The 21,078-nt window shown below is 45.7% G+C and overlaps 1 protein-coding gene across 6 annotated transcripts in view; it reads right to left on the bottom strand.

Annotated features, from left to right (window-relative positions):
• The window catches only part of MGAT5 (alpha-1,6-mannosylglycoprotein 6-beta-N-acetylglucosaminyltransferase), a 329,395-nt gene that overhangs the window by 271,383 nt on the left and 36,934 nt on the right, over nt 1-21,078 (bottom strand). For 4 of the 6 annotated variants that reach the window (XM_034654457.1, XM_034654459.1, XM_034654458.1 and 1 more), the window contains exon 2: nt 14,477-14,527. The exons of the other annotated variants lie outside the window; for them this stretch is intronic. The gene's annotated coding sequence lies outside the window, so the exon portion shown is untranslated. The remainder of the gene's footprint in view (nt 1-14,476; nt 14,528-21,078) is intronic. 6 annotated transcript variants of the gene reach the window in all.

Raw genomic sequence — 21,078 nt, 5'->3', positions numbered from 1 at the left:
CCCACTCTCGGATCAGTTCTTGTTGGCTACAAACTCAGAAGGCAACGTCTTCCCTTCCACAAAGCCAGCTGTACCAATTTACCCTGTGATTCTGATAATAAGAGGACAAGGACACCCTACAGAACTATTTGACGACCCAACATTTACACAAGAAGGCCCCAAAGAGCTTCTTGGTTGAGAAATTCACCCATACTCTGAAGTAAGGAGTTGCCATTTCAAATCCTTTCAATGAGTCAGTGGGCAGAATTTCCAAGGAGGTAGAAAATGTCTCTAGTACCCACCTTCCATGCACAGACTCAGCCCCCACTCACTGAGCTCCTCTGATGTGGTGACTGTGGGCTCGACCCTGGAAACACGATGAGCCCCAACAGGCCTTAGAGGTCAAGGGGCTTGCTGAAGTCTAGCAGAGGAGACAGACAGGCCTGGCCATCTTTCAGCCCACTACTTACAAACCCCAATGCTTTGCACTTTAAAACCCCTGCGGGGGAAATGTGTCCGTCCCTACACTGTAGTGTGAGGAGTCGGTAAGTGAAAGGTGTTCTGGTCTGGCAGGGGTGTGCTCGGCCCCCTTAGTGGAACCCAGGTCTGAGTGGAAATTGGGGAGCTCAACACAGATTGGGGAAGTGGGAGAGGGAGGGAGAGAAGAACCTCACCGTCACCTGAAATCTCACCCCTAAAGCTGCCTTCAATACTTTCACAGTGGTCAAAGCCAACTTTTCCCTGGACAGTGGTGGTAACGCAGAGGACAGGCTCAGGGGACTAACGGAGCCTTTCAACTTCAGGCCTGAGGAAGGGAATGTCCTTTTGACATTTGGTTGTAATCCAGGGGCCCTAAAGCTGATGAGGGCAGCAGAGCCCCTACCATTTTGAGCTCCTGGAACACCAGAGAAAATCCTGCAACAGGGAACCCCTTCTTCTGAACCAGGAACAATCCAACTGACAGGACAGGGCACATGTGGGCAGAAGCCTCTGCATCTCAGAAGGATGCAGGAAATAGTAAAAAGTCCCATCTCTCTGTTTTCCTGCAGAATTAGTCTTTTCCTTAGTTATTCATTTCAATATCCACTGGCACTTGCTGGCAAGTAAGTGATCACTACAGATCTGAGCAGGTTAGGGAAGGTGAGACTCAAATACAGGAAAACTCTACCCCAACACTTAATGGCCTTTTCTGGGAATGAAAAGGCACCTGTGTAATGATCTAGGGGCCAAACACCAGAACTACTATAGAAATGAAATAAGACACACCACACACAGCTTTTACTGGGCTGCACAGAAATTATGTTAAAAATGACAAGTATTGGGGCGCCTGGGTGGCACAGCGGTTTAAGCGTCTGCCTTCGGCTCCGGGCGTGATCCCGGCGTTATGGGATCGAGCCCCACATCAGGCTCCTCCGCTATGAGCCTGCTTCTTCCTCTCCCACTCCCCCTGTTTGTGTTCCCTCTCTCGCTGGCTGTCTCTATCTCTGTCAAATAAATAAATAAAATCTTTTAAAAAAATGACAAGTATTTTTTCTAAAGGATGATAATTAATATTGTCTTTACATCACCTGCTTTTTTTTTCTTTTTCCTCCCCCGCCCTCCCCCATTTTTTTTAGTTTTTCTTTTCTACTGGTATTTTCCTGCATTGGCAATTTGGCAATCAGCAAGTGAATCAACATCCTGTCAGGCATTTTCTCTAGGAGATGAACACTTTCATCAACACTTTCCCATACACAGAGGCATTCCCATTTGGAAAACAAGGGAGTGGGGATGGGGTGGGGAGTATTAGAGCATCTTTCTTACCCCACAGCATCCTGGGATACCCGTGCACCTGATCACAAAGCCACGGATAAGGTTCTGCCCATACACTCACAGCTTAATACAAATGACTGTAATACAAGGAAAACTCTCCCTTGCCTCTACAATGCTCTCCCCACAGGCCAATCTGGCCTTGCCTTCCACACAAACACCTCTGAGTACCTCTGTCAGGCACAGAGCACGTGACGATGAATAGGTACTGCTCCTGCTCTCAGTCATGGGGAGATGGACACATGGATGCGTCATGAGAACACGAAAGTGCAATCCATACTGCGTTCCACAAGTGATCTGTTGAGCACCTGCTACGTGCAGGGTACTGTTCTGGATGCTGGGCACACATCAGCATACAAACGTGTACAAAAGAATATGGGATATACACAGGGTATCGCAAGAACACAGAAGAAACTCCCCTCATCCTATCCAGAAGGATCAATGAAGGCTTCTTTGAAAAAAGAAGGCCCTGGAAGGAACCTTGGAAGATAAAATAAGGATGGCAGAGCAAGGCATCCCCGACAGGGAGAAGAGCAGAGCACCAGGGAGCGGTCACACTGGAGGGCACCACTGCCCTGCAGGCCTGTGACGCGAAGGGAGGCAGGGGCTGCCAAGTCCAGCCTTGGGCAGCAAGACAAGGTGCCCAGGACCTAGGGCACCCCTGTGGCTGAAGAATGACTGTGGAGAGCCTCAAGCCCAGGAGAGACATGATCCAATTCCCATCTCAGATAGAACTTCCTGAACTGGCTTTTATTTACAAGTTCTGCCTCTCCTGCATCAGGGGCTTCAAAATGCAAACAACAACAACCAGACAGCTTTAGCAAGTGGATATGAAGAAGTTTCAAAGAAGAAGGCATATAGGATTCTTCCCTGTTTTAATTTGAAAAGACGGCTAGAAACCACTAAGTAGGGAAGAAGAGAATGTTTTTTATAGACCAAAAAATTAAGTGAGCAAAAAGCAGCTTCCCAGAGACAAACATCCCTGACTTGGCAATTTTGTGAGAACTGTTCGTTTTCATCTCTGCTGGGACTAAGAGAAGCTGCGTGGCAAACACTCTGCACGTCTTGTGTGGCCTGCTGCCACATAACACCTCAGCAGGAGCCATACCAACCTCCCGAATTGGCCGCCACGGCTCGTGGTGAATGAGCCAGCCACTGACAGATCCAGAAACGAGTGAGAATGCATATTCTCACCATGGATGATGGTTGCAGAGAAGGCTATTTTTTCTAAATAATACTTCTATGTTAATTTTACAGCTCAACCTTCCCAAGGGCCTTCAAACGGAGTACTAAATTTCTCCCGCTACGTGAAGGGCAATTTCAGACCCTTGCGGCCCAAACTTCAACTATTAAACATCCCATCCATTCTGCCTCTATAGACAAGACATGCTTACTACTCAGAAAACGGTAGCGTGAATACAACAATGCCATAAAATTGCACTGCCACATTATGGTTCCCAATCTAAATCCAATTATAAGCTTCTATACAGTGTATCCAACTTATTGACCACACCGTAAGCCTATAAGCTACTCTAGCTTCAAATGAACTGGATTACTTCAATACACACATTCTAATTTAATGTCCATACAGCTATCTGCCTTCCACATAAAATTCTAAAGCCCAGCAAGTGACATCGTAATTAAGTTCTCTGTGTTACTCACTACTGAAGTGAGCGTATTAAACGTTACTACCCTGAAGGCCAATGCTTCCATGAGTGAAGCCACGCATGAACTAGACTGGAAATTTTTGTTAATCTACCACTCAGAGTTACCAAGATGTTTAAGTGCCACATTTTGGAATATTTCAAATGTCTCCAGTCACCATCAAAATCGAGAGAGACGGGTTAAAATTAGTCTTCTCTTCATGTACCGTATAATGAATTCCATTTATGTAACATCCAAAAACAGCACAACTGGTATGTGCTGTTACAAGTCAGGCCAGTGGTGATACTGGGGATGGGGCGAATGGAAATCTCAACTAAAAGGTACACCAGGGGAGTTTCAGTTATGGTTCACGTTTCGTTTCCTGATGTGTGTACCCTGACAAAGGTGTACCTGGCTGTCACAATTCATCAAGCTGTACACTAGCAATGTGTACGCTGTTCTTTATGTATAAATCAACCATGTTTTAAAACATCAGGGCGGAGGGCAAGATTTGTCTACTTTTGTGAAGACCCTAAGAGGTCAGACTTTCAAATCTGTGTGTCATTTTGAGGAGAACTGATTTTGCACGGACAGAAACTAGATCGACAGAAACAACTACATGCTTTCCTGAGCCCACTTCCATTCCCTTTCATTCATTTTTCTTAAAGATCTCAGCCATCCTAACAGTGGCATACCTAGCATAGGGGACACTCAGGGCAGACCACTACTTAACAGTCCCTCTTCCATACAAGGAAATTATTTCCAGTGACGTGCATGCAATAATCAATCGTCGTCATATTGAGTCATTCTTTAGTTTTTAAACAACCTTTTTTTTTTTTTTAAGAGAGAACACGAGCACATGCAGCAGAGGGAAGGAGCAAAGGGAGAGGGAGAGAGAATCTTAAGCAGACTTTCATGACCCCGAGACCACGACCTGAGCCAAAAGAGTCAGATGCTTAACCGACGGAGCCACCCAGGTGCCCCTACAACCTTTTTTTAAAGGTTAGTTTTTAAAGTGACTTCTAAAATTCAGTGAAATATTTCTTCTACAAAGTAAAATGTACACTTACAAAACAACATTACACTTAGGAGTGCTCAGTCTTTCACAGTTTTAAATTTTAATCACACGTAAAAGCTCCAAATGGTCACACACAAGTGACAGCGCTGAAGAAACTCCAGTCCCATTTTACCGTCCCTGACTGTGCTATCACTTATCGTCAAGCTCCGTGGAAACACAGGAGTATGTCGTCCTGTAAGGGCTGGATGCGTGACGTACACTTAGAGCACACATCAACAACCCTGAACTGTTCGGAACGGACTCTCCAAGCCACCTGTGTAGCTCAGTCCACGTGCGCCAGGGTCAACGGCAGATGGGAAATTCTCTCCATTTCCATGTCGAATACAATGTTTATTAAATGGCAGGTACAAGTGTGTATTAACCTCAAGTGTACATATATAAATATAAATATCTATTCACATAGTTATATAGCATTATTCATAGCAGCAATTATTTAGAACTTAGACCCAGCAGAGTTTTTCCCAGGAAGTATTGTATCACGGGCTTTGTTTAGAATGGCCCACACATTGTGACAACAAAAAAAGCAGACCAGACTGGCTGAAGTCAGTTTCCTTGCTTTGGGTCCCTACAGCTGATACACCCGCCCGAGCCGCCGCACCTGGAGAGGACCACGCCCATTGCCCCACCTGCGAGCCGCAGCTGCAGCCTGGCCGGCGCAGGGAAGCCAAGCAAACAAAAGCCTTCTGAAGACACAAAATGAACACAGAGGTTCAAACACAAAAGCATTTGTATTTCCCAGTTAAGACAGCCCTTGCCGTTTACAATGAGGGTAGGGAAGGGTTTTTGCATCTCAGCACTATTGACTATTTGGGCCAAATATATGCTGTGGGGCTGTCCTGTGCATTGTATGGCATTTATCAGCACCTTGGGGCTCTACCCACCACAGGGCCAGTGACACTCCCCCAGCTTCCCAATGTCCCTGGCTCAACACCAGCTGAGAATCACTGGAGTGGAGGTTAGAACACCTTTGGGAAAGTACACAGGAATCCGGCACAGTGCTTGGCCCAGGGAAGGGGCACTGGGTTTTTACATCCTTTTAATTTTTTTTTTAAGATTTTATTTATTCACTTGACAGGGGGTGCGGGGCAGAGAGACAGGCAGACTCCCCACTGAGCAGGAAGCCCCACACAGGATTGGATCCCAGGACCCTGAGATCATGATCTGAGCCAAAGGCAGAAGGTGAACGGACTTAGCCACCCATGAGTCCCTGTCCTCTTAACACTTAACAAGTACATCTATCTCTTATTCAAACACAAATTTAAATACATCAAGAAAACTCTTAAAGAGGCAAGGCATGAACAATGTTTAGGCAAGAGTACCACTGAGGAAATGCCAGCAGCCCTCTCAAATTATTTTTCCTTTATTTTTTATTTATTTTCAAATATTTCCCTAATGAACAGGAAAAAAAATTACCAGCTTTCCAGAAAGGTCATTCTTGCCAGGAAAGACTTTCTATATACACGGAGATAAACGGTCCTCTTAAAGAAGTATTTCTGGTCCCTCCTTGGAATCACTTCTTTTACACACAATTCTAACTTTCTGTGGTTTCTCCAGAACAAAGCAGAATCAAAGCAGCAAAGTGGAGTATCAGTGTCAAGGCGAGCATCCAATCCCCAGGGCCTCGCTGAGAGCCCTGCTCGGTACTGCAAAAAGAACGAGGGGTCTAAAGCCAGGAAACTTGGGTTGGAGTCTCTGTCCCCCACTCTCTCTCACCCTGGGGCCCTGACCAAATCACAGCCTCCCCACACACTAGTTTTTATTTATGAAATGGAGGGGTGATGTGTACTTCACAGTGCTTCCAAGAACGTGCTCATAGGAGATATATGCAAGTTTTTATGCAGGCATCAAACATTATTACATGTATTGCAGGGTTATATATATATATATCATGATCCCCAACCAGAGATAACCCTTGGCTTTACCAACAGGAGTTTAATCATTGAAAATAGCCCTGGGGTTGGTGTCCCCAGCATCAACAGCAGATTCAAAAGGATGAGAGTATCCAAATGTAAAAGCCAGTGGAGCACAGAGGTGAAGAGCGATGGGCAGGGCTGCCTGGGTTCCGTTCCTACCAGGTGACACTGGGCAACTTCCTTCACTCCTACATGCCTCAGTCTGTCTACAAACTGGGGATGACAGTAGTACAGGCAGCAGTCATTATTTGCCATAGTTATGTTCTATAAAGCCACAGTGAACACTGAATTCGGGAATGCGGAACCAGGGTTCCCAGGGAAACACAGGGTCAGGTTCCTGTGAGCCTCTGGTCACAACATTTCTGTCAACTGATCAATTCCTGATCGTGTTTTAGGTGTTTTTTTTTTTTTTAAGATTTTATTTATTTATTTGACAGAGATAGAGACAGCCAGCGAGAGAGGGAACACAAGCAGAGGGAGTGGGAGAGGAAGAAGCAGGCTCATAGCGGAGGAGCCTGATGTGGGGCTTGATCCCATAACGCCGGGATCACACCCTGAGTCGAAGGCAGATGCTTAACCACTGTGCCACCCAGGCGCCCCTAGGTGTTTCTGTTCTAAGACACCTTCTTTAATATAGACTGTTGACTCATTAACCTTGAACTCACAGCCAGTAGTAGTCTAACTCATGCTTGAAGACACCTAACACACTCATATTCTCTGTCGGTATATCATTGCCCTCCCGCACTTTGGAACGCCAAACAGCACTTTAACACTATGCCTAGGGGCCATTTTAAACCATAAAATCACCCAAGTAAAGTTCAAAAAGGCCCGAAAAAGGGGGTGCTATTTAGACCACAAAGAGAGCACTCATCTACAACAAGAGAAACAAGAAGGCAGGGTGCTGCCCTGTTCCATCTCGGCTGGGAATGTGCACATTAGGCCACTCAAACCTCCCTGCACTCTGTGTAGGTCTGTGAATGACCACAAAAGCTCTGCAACTATTGGTTTTGTCATTACAAATACATTTTAACAAGTAGCCAAATATTCAAATACAGAATGCTCCCATAATGAGGACCAACTGTACCTGCCTCGCAGAGCTGCTTGGATAGTTCAACGAATTAAGACAGATAAAGCACTTAGAACTCTGCCATCCTGGCACACGGTCAGCATTCAATAGATGCTAGCTGTTACGGCACAAATAGGTCCAGCAACTATCACGTGGTGCAAAAAGCATTTAACAAAATGATGAAAAGGAACACAGGTGGCAATAGAGAAGCACAGAGGAGACAATACAGCATGGAGGAAAGAAACCAAAATGCATAACATTTCTTTCCTAACACGATTTCTCATTTGATTCATTTTCCTTCTATTTGTTCTCCTTCCTTTCCACCGAGAGGTTACACTGCCGACCATCTACCTTTCTGCTCCCAAATGCATTCTCTGCATGCCCTGCCCTTTCTGCGACGTGTCATGGGAAACCACACCTCCCAAACCCCCTTGCCATCTGGTTTCCATGTAGGGTCGGCCTCGGGGAGGTGCCAGCAGGTACTGGGAGGGCGGGCACAGGGGGGAAGCCAGACTATCCACCCAGCAGCATCTCCACCACAGGTGCAGCTCCTCCCAGAGGGCCCCCCAGGACCCTTGTGATACCACCACCAACTCCCATCCTGCTGCAGCCCAGAGGGGGTGGACGTCTTCCTGTGGCTGCAGACCTTTGGGTGGACACACCTTCTTCTTGGTGGCTCCTCCTCCACCCCCTACATGCTCACTTTCCCATAGTCGGTTCTCTGCAAAAGGCCTGGTCCAGCTCCCCCGGTCAGTCTAGCACACACGGGCTCCAGAAGGATGCTGTGCCCTGTGACTCTGCCAAGACCCTCCCCGACGCACATTCACCCAACCCTCCCACCATCTTACCTCTCTGATTCTGACTCACTGGCTTCCTTGGATTGAAAGCCAATAAAGGTGTTTAGGGGGTTTGTGTTTTTTAATTCACTGTTGCAGGAAAAAAAAAAGTGCACTTATGAAAAAAACTAGAGCTACTTCTGCTTTTTATCAAATTACATTACCTCGGCCACCTTTCAACATGGGCTACTGGCTGGCCCTGTACCCATGGTTTCCTTCTGCTTAAGTGCTATTTACTTTTTAAAGACTAAGCATTACTCTCACCTCATAAATACCTGGATTAAAAAAAAAAAATCCAAATGCAGCCTATGGCACATAGCCAATATTCCTTTGTAGTCAGCACTGGCCATTCCCAGCTGCTGACAGCAGCCTATGTAATCACTATCCATGAATTGAGGGAACTTCCATTCTCTTTTTTTTCTACTGTTCTCACTCCAGTGCATAAAAAATGTAATGCCTGGCCATCATCACAAGCAAGCATAAAAGAGGAATAAAAGAGTTCATGTGGATAGAAGAACACAATAGCGAAACGATTCTGGTAAGTGAATCAGAAAATCAGGAGTCAGGGAGGCTATGGACAACGCTCACGCCTCACCGAGCCCACAGTCTCTTCCCCCTGGGACACACAGCTAGACCACATTTTCTGGAGACGTGTGGCCAGGTGACTGAGTTTGAGACCATGGAATCTGAATGGCAAGGGACTATCCACAGCCAGCCTGGCTGAAACCAACTCCCAGGCCAGCTCCTATACCTGGTCCCCCCATTCCACAGGCTACCACGGACACCACTGCAGGGTAAACCGTGGAGGGCCTGGCTTCAAAGTCAGGACGTGGTTGGCCTTGGTCAGTACAGGACTTCATAAAATGGATCATTACCCTACACTACCCCCACCAGGCTAAAAGTATCAACTAGAAAAAACTTAGACTGGGTGCCACCTGACTGCACACACAGACCCACACACACATGCAGAGAGCTCCACTTGTAACAGAAGGTCACAAATGTAGGACACACACCTTTCGAATGAGCTGGCTGGACATCGATTTAAGGTGGTCTAGGGGGTATATGAAATAATCCCCAGCATGTCCCTTCTAGAAAAAGATCTGAGAGGAAACCCATTTGGGTGGGACACTCAGGAATAAACAGCTGCTCCTGGTCCCTCGTTTCCTGTCAGGGAGAACAGTGCTGTGCACACCAACTTTTACTTCATAGCATAAAAAAACAAGATGCAGAGAGGTCAGGGTGGGCCTCACAGCATAAAAGGCACAGGGCTGGGGTCGGCTGGGTGGCTCAGTGGGTTGGGCATCTGACTCTTGATTTCAACTCAGGTCATGATCTCGGGGTGGTGGAATCGAGCCCGTCGGGCTCTGTGCTCAGCAGGGAGTCTGCTGGAGATTCTCCCTCACCCTCTGCCCCTCCCCCCACTCTTCCTCTCTCAAATAAATAAATCTTAAAAAAAAAAAAAAAAAAGCACCAAGCAAAGACCCACATGTCCTAAATCAGTGCTACTCCAAGTGGAGGGGGAGGGCAGTCGACAGAGTGGGGCCAGTCCCCAAAGCATTTCATCTATGGGGAGCAAGTACCCAACTTGAGGGCAAGCATTTTGGAAACTTTTACAGCAATGTGACAGGGTAATTTTCGGTCTTTGAAACCACTAATAAAATTGAAGGCTTGTGTTCTGGACTTCCTTGTTTGTGTTTTTATTTTACTTCCTAGTCATTTATTTGATCATGCCAGTCCATGATGGCTTACAAGTTTTAAAAACCGTTCTGTTTCTCCCATCACCCAGAATTCCCAAGGTCCATGTACCACCTTCCCCAATCCTTCCTGCCTCACCTGGGTTCTCCTCCATCCTCCTGGCCCAGCGACTCCCTCATCCCCACCCTTTCAAGGTGGTATCTCATTAGCTGGCAAACTCCCCGTCAGCCTTTCTGAGGCGGGAGCTGCCTGCCCGGATTCCTGTAAGCCATCATGAGGCCCAGATCAAAATGAGGAGTTAAGCGGTCAGTCATCCATCAACACAGCTAGAATAACGCAGGACTCTAGTCCCAGAAAATGGCCACGGTAAGAGAATAAATGACTAGAAACCTGTCAGTGGGTCTTACCCATGTTAATTAACCCAAGGGAGAGCCTCAGCCTGCCCGACAGATGCTGTCCATCCATCACTCTAAGCCTGAGAGGCAAAATAAAATGGCCTTCACCTCCCTCCTCCAGGTAGGTTGACATACACAGAGAAACCACACACCAGCTCGGGGAGAAAGGACAGGTTCTTATCACAGTGAGTCCTCTGTGCAGCGCCGAGTCTGATGAAGTGAGCAGCCTTCGTCACGGGAAGGGCATGGGATATGGAGACAGCATGAGCTGTGGCAAGCAGGACCAACGGACCCGGCCATTACAGGGGACTCCTGCACTAGCTGCAGAGAGGGATTTAAACATATACGCATCTTGGGATGAGCCTGGTGGCTCAGTTGTTTAAGCGGCTGCCTTCGGCTCAGGTCATGATCTCAGGGTCCTGGGATGGAGCCCCGCATCGGGCTCCCCACTCAGCGGGGTGTATGCTTCTCCCTCTGCCCCTCCTCCTGCTCATGTGCTCGGTCTCAGTAACTAAAATCTTTAAAATAAATAAGCAAGATAAATAAACACATACGCATCTCCTTAAAACTGAATGGAGAGAAAAACAGATCGATAGCAAGGATGGCCAAAACAGAATGACAGAATGAAAAAAGGAAACCACAGGTAAGGGGAGATCCAGGGAGCACCAGCCATCCCCAGGGTGTGGGTACGCTGGGGCTCTGTGTAGGTCCAGGTTCCAGGCAGACCCCAAGTTTAAAAATTTCCAGGGACAGAAGTACAGTAATTTCAACGTAAAACAATATAAGCACCTTTCACAGTTTATAAGACACATGTCATCACCAGCATCAGAAAGGGACCCCTGAGATATGCAGGAAGGGCAGGGGGAGGGTAACCTTAGGGAGTGTTTTAGTAAAGTCTCTGCACTTTTCTGGATACCTGAAATATTTCACCATTTCATTTTTTTCAGGTAAAATCAGAGAAGAGATATGCTGTTGTTTAGAAACCTCTTGCCATGAACCAGGAATTCTGATTTCGTCCAAAGCCAGGCATGCCTTGTGAAGACAACGGCTCTGCTCCTCCACACATGGCCTGGTGATGAGACACGTGCCTGCCCACTGCCCTGACCTCTGCCCCTACAGCCCCACCACCCCCTTCCCTTGGGCCAGGAGGGAAGCAGGGTTGTGTCTGCCATGCCCATTCATCGGTACTGGGCAGTGGCTATCCCGCGTGCGGTCCTCCAGGCTCCAGGGCACCTGCCGGGTTCAGAGCAAAAGGAAGGAGAGGCCCACGTGCACCACAGGCAGGGGGCCGGGAAGGTGACACACATTCTTCCCTTACCGTTTTCCCAAAGCCTGCGGCTCAAGAGCCCATTCCCGCCCCACTCCAGGCGAGATAGCAAACTGTGCACGGGACTCAGCGGCGCAGCACGCAGCCAAGATCAGGCACTGACATTTCCTAAGACATGACGAACGTCCTGGGAACCACAGAAGGAAATCTGAGCCCAGGCAGTGAAGGTGTTTCATTTTAATCACATCTCAGGCCTGCCATCGAAGCCCCTGCCTCTTCCAAGATGACTCATCTTTGACGCCAACAGGAAAACATCATTAACTTTAAATCCCATAATCTGGATTTGATGATTAACATATTTCAATGTCTGTACTACCGGGATAAGAAAACAACAAAAAAATGAAACACAACGTTTTCTACCTAAAACCTTTCTTTCTTTACACTCATTCATTCAGCTCACCATGTGGCCATGGGCCAGGTTCTGTGCTAGCCAGCGGTGGTATGAAGGCCAGGCCTAGCCCTCAAGGCATTTGTAGCCTAAATAGCCCCACAGTAAGTAAAAGCCATTCTGATTCCACGCTGCTCCTTCTCTGGCAATATGTGGTCACAAGATCTACTGGTGTGGCTCTGGTTTTATTTTTACCACCAACACTGCATCTTTCTCTTCTGGTCATGTCTCAAGAAATCAAAGTTAGAAACCGGTTCTTTGAAAAATTAGGGCATTAAAAAAAAAAAAAACAAAAAACCAGGTATGGGATCTACCAACCCCTTCGAAAACCTTTTCTGACATCGATTTTCTTCTCTCATCACAGGCTCTGTGGTAATCAGAGTTAAAGTCATTTGTTCTTAGGAGCCAATTATCCTGACCTGAACGGACTCCTATGGTTGCACAGAAGTCTAAGCACGAAGCCAGGACAACCTCCTCCTACCTCAGTCAGAAAGGAGATGCTGCGGGGAGAGCGGAGACCTGCTTCCCCTCCTCCAGGAAGGCCCAACTATTTCCACACTTCCGGGGGTTGCCCCAGTGTATGAAGGCCACGAGCTGCAGATTCTGAAGACTATTTAAGGGATTATCAGAAACGCAAACTCATCTGTGATATGGCTTTCAAGTTATAAATGTCAATGACAGCCAAGTCTGCTGTGTTGGGAACTCCTCCAACATCAGGTTGACAATAGCCCAATTCGACGGCTCTGGAGGAGGCTGACAGACAGCTGCTCTTTCAGTAGTTATTCCCAAAGGAGCCAAGAGGCCCCTCCAAAGGCAGCTAGATATGGCATGCTCAAGAGGGAAGGTGACAACATATTTGGTGGCTGACAGACATAGCCCAGGAGTGCCACACGATGCCAACACGTCTGCCTGCTCTGTGAAGGCTGTCAACCCCACACAGTGCAGAGCTGAGAGCAGGAGGTGGGGACAGATATGGACATTTAAAAAATCATAGCACAAGGCAAGGCAGAAAGGAAGAAACTCATCCTTCCCACAGCATAAGCCATGGCAGCTGGGTATCAGGGACCGCAGACCCAGCTCCAGGTCTCCACGATGTCAGCCTGCCACCCCCCGCTGCCATGCCAGGCAAATCTCAGCGGGCAGTGCATGAACCTGCCCATATCTGTCAACAGTGAGCTGACTGCCAAAACACTCCTGAAGACACACTATTCGGCTGCGCAGTCCCTGAAATGAAGTCCCATTCCAATTAAGTGATGCGTATACACGTTGTGGGGGGCGGGGAGGTGGATTAAATATGTTTGTTCCATCTTAGACAAAATCCTACGGCCTCAGAAATTCAAAATCCCTTTGAGGTTCTGAAGGAGACACTTCTTGTTTCTCTGGCTTCTCCCAGCAGGACAAACTCTCAAGGTGACAGCTAGAGAGAAGCTACTGATAAAAGTCACATGGTCACATGATTTTCTAGCGCTAACATTAAGGCTTTCATTCACATCAGACATTTGTCTGCTTGTGAGCTGCTGGCATACGTTCCCCCCCCCCCCCGGGGGTGTTCTTTCCTGTGATGTTGTTAGAGACGAAGTTTGTTCAAAGACCCACATACATAAAAGAAACAGGAATTAGGAATGTTTACTGTTTCATTCTGTTAGCCCCATAACCTTGACACCAAATCCTAGTAGGCTGTGAAATCCGGATACTCTGCTCCCAAGTTAATTCATTTACCAAGATAACTCTCTCAAGGGTAGCCTGGGCAGTGATTTTAGGTGCTACAGACTATTCAGATGGTTCAAATAAGGAAGCACTCAGCAAATTTCTTCCTCCATAAAATACGTTCATAACTGAGGACTTAGGAAAGTGTACTTCTTGAGTTCCTTGATACACACACAGTTCAGAGATTGTGCGGTCTTTAGCAAACACTCTCTTCAATTCATCGGTTTTACTTATATTCTCATCATCCTGTGTCAGATTTGGGTTGGGCTGCTCGGAAGGAACCAGCCATTCTATGTAAGGGCATCACGCTAAATAAAGTTGTGTTTGATCATGATTGAATAAAGGGATAAATAGCCTTCTACTCCAGTCACTTTACTAATTCTAGACAGATAAAATATCCTTGCCCAATTATCCCAAAAGATTAAACTCCACCAGGCCTTGACCAGAGAGCTCGAGATGTCCCCCGAGGATTAGGGTGGCACGGGAGAGCCACCCCTCAGCCCATGGGGACTCGGGGTCTGCATTTTGACACTTCCAAATGCTAACATCGGATTCAACGACTTGACCGTCTCCCTCCCAAGGGCAAACATCCTGGGTCTGTGCTAAGCCACACGGATATCTGCTTACTTCAGTACTTACACGGCCTAATGGATCTTCCTCCAATGTCCAACTTTAGAGCAGTAATCACCCCTGAAATCACAAGGACAAAGATGTTTTTAAGTTTCTCCTCTTTAACAACTTGATCTATTGCAAACAGGCTGAGGGAGACCTTCTATGGACTTTGCTTCTCCCACTTTGCAACTCAACAGCCTTTCAACGTAGTCTCCCAAAATGAACCTAAAAACAGCTAGCCAGGAGGCGCTGAGAGGCCCTATCACTTCCAACACCCAAAGGCATTTACAAAAAAAAAAAAAAAAAAAGTATTATCTCATGTGTTAAGATCCAAATTCATCCATTATTAGTTTAGCGGTAATAAGGCTACGTTTGGCAAAGACGGAGCTTCTGCACAAAACTGCTCTTTGTTCCAAGTCTCAGGAGGCATTAAACCCAAGCTTTCACCAATTCTAATGCTTTCCGGACTAGACTGCATTAATATACACACACCGTTCCAAGTATATGTATACACACAATTTTAAAAACAGATAGCTCTATCACAAAAAACTAAGGAGTTTGCAACAGGAGATAAACCCAATTGATTTACAAGCCTGTTCATTCAAATGTAACAGATTACTTGTGGCAACTTCACCTTGAAGAGTAAAATAAAATTAAAAAAAAAAAAGTGAAAAGCATTTTACAAACAGATCTATGTGCTTCTAATAAAGCTAGTATTTTCCCTCTATAATACTCCTTTATAAAAGAAAAAGGGGAAACGTGTCTTTAATAGATATATTTAGCATGTTTCTGATACTCCTGGAATTTATCAGCAGAGAATTGGAAAACTGGAAGAGAGTTCGGGAGGGGGGAGAAAAGGAGCGGGGGGAAGGAGGAGGGAGGAAAAAACAACCACCATGTTGCACAGACCCATCTCCAGCTGACTGCCCACAGGTGGCCTACGGCTAACCAACTGCTCTGACCACTGAGGACCCAACGGCAGAGCATATACCGTTTTCTGCTAGGAAATGTCGGAGTTTTGTTATTTTTTTAAATCAAAACAGCCAACTCCCTCTTTATACGGTCTACAGCACACAACTACCCTTCGAAGCATGAACATCTGTGTCCGTGTCAACAATCTGAGCGGTACCAGAGAGCCATGCCCTGGGGCAGCTGGGGAGAGCGGGCTCCACCTGCAGTCCTTCCAAACCCACCAACCCCATCCAACAGTCCTGCCTCGCAGAGGTTTACTCAAGAAGGATGGAAGGTTAGAAAGAACGCAGTCACTGCCAGGGACCACACAGCCCCCTCTTTATGCCAGCTTCTGTCTGGACACAGCTCTGAGGTGAAGGAATGGTTTCTGGAAACGCAATACTGTGACACAGAAAAAGCTGCCAACTCCAGCAAGTCCCATCATCAAGATATATTTTGAGAAAACAATCCTAAGCATTTTGGTCATTATCAAAACCCCTACATTCACGTGCATTGGTGTAGACTAACAAAAGGAATACCCAGGTGCCTCAGGCCTAAATAACACAAGCTGACTTTCAGTGCTTTTACTCTTTTACTGTATGTTTTCATCAACATCTCAACTGGTGCATTACAGGGCAATCTTCTGAGTGAGTGCTGGGGATTGAGTGAGTGCCGGGATCGAGCAGTAAAACTAAGATTCAAAAAACGTTCATGATGTGCCCTCCTCCCCGCCCCCACACACAATAAAGTTCAACTTTACCTCCCTCAATGCTTTCAAATATCAATTTTTTTTCTTCAGTGATACTTCTATTAAATAAAAACTCAATCTTGATTTCCCCTGAAGCATCAGATAAGCTACTCCCTGAGTCATAGGAGAACTACTGCATTACCCTTGGCTCTATCATTAACAAAATTCATGGTCACCATGAAATCAAAAGGCCGTCTGCATCTATCCTCAGCAAAGCTTTAATGTTCAACTCATCTTAAATATCATTTCCTGAGAAGTCAAATATATAACATTAATGAAAATTTATAACCACTTCTAGCCAGGTCTCTAGATCAAGAAAACCCTGAAGGAAGTCCTTTCTCCTTCCTCATTTTCAAAACAGCATCACTCCACAGCTTTCGCCGAGATTGCACCCAAAAGTTTGTTTTCTGGGGATTAACAGGCTCGCTCACACTCTTCTTGAGCTTATGCTTTTCTTCCCTCTCTTAATTACACCTAAACCACGAAAGCATTTGTAAAGCATCATGGGAATTCAATTCAATCTACAAAGAATAAGACAGCGATCACAGGGGACAGTCAGTGAAAAAGGAGCTAGGAAAAACTGGAATCCCATTTTCAACCAATATTTGAACTCTTTCTTTTGTTATTTTGGAGAAAAGACATTATAAATGGCCCACAAGCAAAATACCCTACTTGACCAGCTCTGCACTCTGCGCTGTCCTTCTAGGAGGAATCTGCAAGGGAGTTTCTTGCCTCGCACGTGCAAGGACCACATCTGCAGAACCTTCTCTGGATCCAATGACAAAGGACAATGGTGGCTGATTTCAGACCTAGGGCTCTCACACCTCCTCTCTCCTCATGCCCTTCTGCACCAGAAGCTGTCGGATTCATCCCCTTCTCAAATTTACACTCAAGTTTTTCCACCCTCTTATTCCCTATGGCCCATGTCTCTCCAAACAGAGAATCTCAGAATCCTGATGCCAAAACCACCATAGACATAGCTCAAAGCAGTCTTTCCCTCTCTCCTTTTAAACCTAATGAAGCAAAAGGTGGCTCAGGGACAGCACCAAAGCTGTCCTGTAGACTTACTCGTGTGAGAAAACAGTTGGAAGGGAGTGTAGGCCTCTGCTCAAAGTACCTTCATGCCTACAAAAATAATTTCAAATGATTAAGACCACCTACTGGTACATGCGAGAAACAAATCATGAGCCTGTTTATGAGCTTTAAGTCATTCGATCTTCCTTATCAAATACCAGAGAGTCACATAGAAAATAAATAAATAATTGCAATACTGGCCTCAAATGGCTTTCATCTTATGTGGGGCAGAGGAGCTCAATTCATCACACGGTGAAATTTTGCCCAGTTACAAAGATCTAGAATGATCCTTGACCTCAGAACTTACACAACATTAAACACATTTGGTTGCAACATACTTCAAAACTTTCCAGCATCTTTCCATTTCAGCGAGGCCTCTCATCACACTGCCATTGAAAGTTTCCCAAAATAGAGTCAAATCTAAATCTGCCCCACATTGCTCACGCTGCCTGGACTCAAATAGAGAAGTCCAACTCTCACAAGCTGTGTGAGGACACCCCAGTGGCTCTCCCAGCCTCCATCTTCTTGTGTCTGAAACAGAGGTGATCACAGCGCCCCCTTCTAAAAACAGCGGTGGGACTCATATGAGCTAACACAGCACAGCCAGAAGCACAGCCGCCACCTCGGAGAGCCAGCGAGCCCTCCACAGACATAAGTGATTCTCACTGCTGTGGTTGCTACTGCTAGAATAGGACAGTAAATTAATAGAACAAAAGGCTGTTCTAGAGCCAGTCAGAAGCCTAGAACCACAGCCACCGGTAACATGTGACACATCATATTTTCATCTTGCAAACAGCTACTTTGCCAGGCAGGTGTGACAATAACAACGATGCAGTGGCTTGGGACTTGGAATACCCTTAGCTAAAAGGACTGTTCTCCTACAGATGGTCCCCGTGTAAAGTGTGCTTGATTGACAAGAAAAAAAAATTCCAACCTTGCAACTTGAGAATTCATCACTAACTTGAATTCCCAAGACGTTGGTATCCATCCAAGTTTATCCAAGAGTTTACCGAGGCAGGAGAACAGTGGGCCAGGAGAGCCAGGAGACCACTAATCTAGGTTTGCACCTGTTGTTCATGTTCCCTCACAATGTCACAAAGAACAGATGCCCTTGACAAAGCTTGCACACCACCTCGAAGACTAATTTGTATTTTCAGCAAGATTATTTTAACAGGCACTAGGGAATTAATCTTAGAGTTCAGTTTCTTGAACTTTCCCCACTTACACCTGTTTTTGTCCCTTAGCCTAACAGTTCTCAACAAGTAATCTCAAACCAGCATCAACATCATCTGCAGAGCTGGGAATGCAGAATCTCAGAGCTCACCACACCCCTCCTGAATCACAAACTCTAGGCTGCGGCCCAGGAGATTCAGACGCTAGCTCAAGTTTGAGAACCACTGCCAATGGGCCATTAACACGTGGGCTGGGGCATCACTACAGACAGCTCTTTTCCTTAAACTATCTGGCATTTCTTAGATCCATAAAACCTGCTATAGGATGATGTCAGCTGTTCCTTTTATTTTTAATTCCTCATGATGAGGCTGATGATGATGATTCATGCAGTACCTTATGTGATGGCTAGAATAGTAAGAATCCTTCTTTCCCCACCCCTAATGGAAGGTGACTGCTGCCTGTTATTTCTGATGTAATTACAGGAACAATTTAGTAACAAAAGCTTGTCCTTTATCAACCTCAGCAAAAGCTGTAATAGAGAGTTATAATTATAACACTCCATTCTTTCCCATAATGTGTTCACAATAATGTACCCTTTGAAACTGATCATACCACATGTCATAACAAGGAAACACGGAACCCAGGATCAAATTTAGCTTATTGTAAATAGAGATCAAAACTGTAAGTGTCTGGGCACACCTTTTCCAATTGACAGGAAACAAGCATGCATTAGCCATCTGGCTGTATCTCATTCATCTAAGTGAACTACGTGGTGGGGGGAGGTTGATTTAATGCATTCTATGGTCCTAAGGTAACCTCACAATACTCAATGGTCTTATCACCAAACACGACCCATCATCTAACTAATTATCAAAGCAGGAAGCATTAAGGAGCATTTCCTAAATAATAAATAACCCTTTTCCATACCTTTAATTTGTTGATGTGTGTATTAATTTGGAGAAGTTAATTTCATACTTGCTGTGAGGTCTCCTGATGAATTGTGAATACCAGCGAATTATTAATTTCCCCTTTCTTTTTGATTAATTTCACACTTAGGCTGGATAAGAAAGGTGAGATTAATGACGTCTGGAAGACAATGTTCAGTTCTTGTAAGATACTAAATCAACCTTATGTTCAAATAAACAGAGAATGCAGATAAGGAAATGATAATGGAATCATCTCCAGGAGGTGTCCAAGGTGCCATGCAAATAAATGCCCAGAAAGGCAGAGTGTTTAAGCTGTAAACTCCAATGAATACTCTTCCAGGAGGGGAGGAGAATAAAAGCTGGAGTTCTGAAGGTTGCACTATGCACGGATCAACTTACGCCCTTACCACTGACTGAAGAGATGAATTGATTGAGCACACTACAATTCTCCATTTTCCAAGGGTCCTTCTGTGTATTACTTAGCCTCTTCACATCCTTGTCTTTTCTAGACTCTCTGCAACAATCTCAGGACTCCTAGCTCAATACGTATTGAACAGACAGGTCTTCTTCAGAGGATATAAAGGAGCATAAACTCAGGCTTGACATGCAGTTTCAGTATGCACATATATGCTAATCCTATTTCTGATAATAATGCCTACATTAATGTTTTTTTTCTTTTTATTTGACAGAGATAGAGACAGCCAGCAAGAGAGGGAACACAAGCAGGGGGAGTGGGAGAGGAAGAAGCAGGCTCATAGCAGAGGAGCCTGATGTGGGCTCGATCCCATAACCCTGGGATCACGCCCTGAGCCGAAGGCAGACGCTTAACCGCTGTGCCACCCAGGCGCCCCCCCCCTTTTTTTTTTAAGATTTTATTTATTTATTTAATAATGCCTACATTAATTGAGAATTGCTACGTACCAAGACACTAGGCACTTCGTATAAGTTATCTAACATAACAATAGCTCTTTAAGGTACAATTATACACAGTTTGCAGGTGAAGAAGCCAAGGTTCAGAAAGCTACCTAGCTTGCATAAGTGACCCCCATCTTCACATAGATCTGTCAAGCTCCCAAGCCTGGAGTCTTCCATACTGCACTGCTTCCCTAAAGCAAGAGTAAATAGAACATTTACAGCTTCCTGGACGTTATTCCAGAAGACCTGAAAGCTACAGATATGCCATCTTCCCCCAAGAAATTTCCTTGCCTACTCCAGCTCCAACTGACCCAAGTCTTGTTTGGATCCCAATATGTAAAGACAATGTCACAATGCTATCTATTATACTAATGTCCACTATAATACACTGTGTCTTAACCCTCCCCTCACGCACAAGCCTGCCCGACTGGGACCTACATCCAAGTCCTACAGCAGCAATCTGTCATCTCTGGCCATGTCACCAGCAGTGCTGTCCAATATGGTAGCCACTTACTACATGTGGCTTGATTTAAGTCACTTACAACCAAACACAATTAAAAATTCGGTTCCTCAGACATACTAGCCACATTTCAAGTGCCCAATATCCACATGTGGCTAGTGGCTATCCTATTGGATGCTATTGACACAGAACATCTCCATCATGGAAGTATTTCCGGGCAGTGCTGGTGCAGAGATCTTTCAGGACAGCATCTTTTCATCTAATATCCTACCAAAACTGTGCAGAAGGACAGAGCCTCTTCCCCACAGAACTCACTACGGGTGTCATCAGACTAACTGCGATCATACCTATCTGTCTTCAGATCACGTCCTTTAAGGGAGAA

Source organism: Ailuropoda melanoleuca, chromosome 2 (assembly GCF_002007445.2).
Source record: "Ailuropoda melanoleuca isolate Jingjing chromosome 2, ASM200744v2, whole genome shotgun sequence".
NCBI lineage: Eukaryota > Metazoa > Chordata > Mammalia > Carnivora > Ursidae > Ailuropoda > Ailuropoda melanoleuca.
This window is presented reverse-complemented; position numbering and strand designations above follow the sequence as displayed.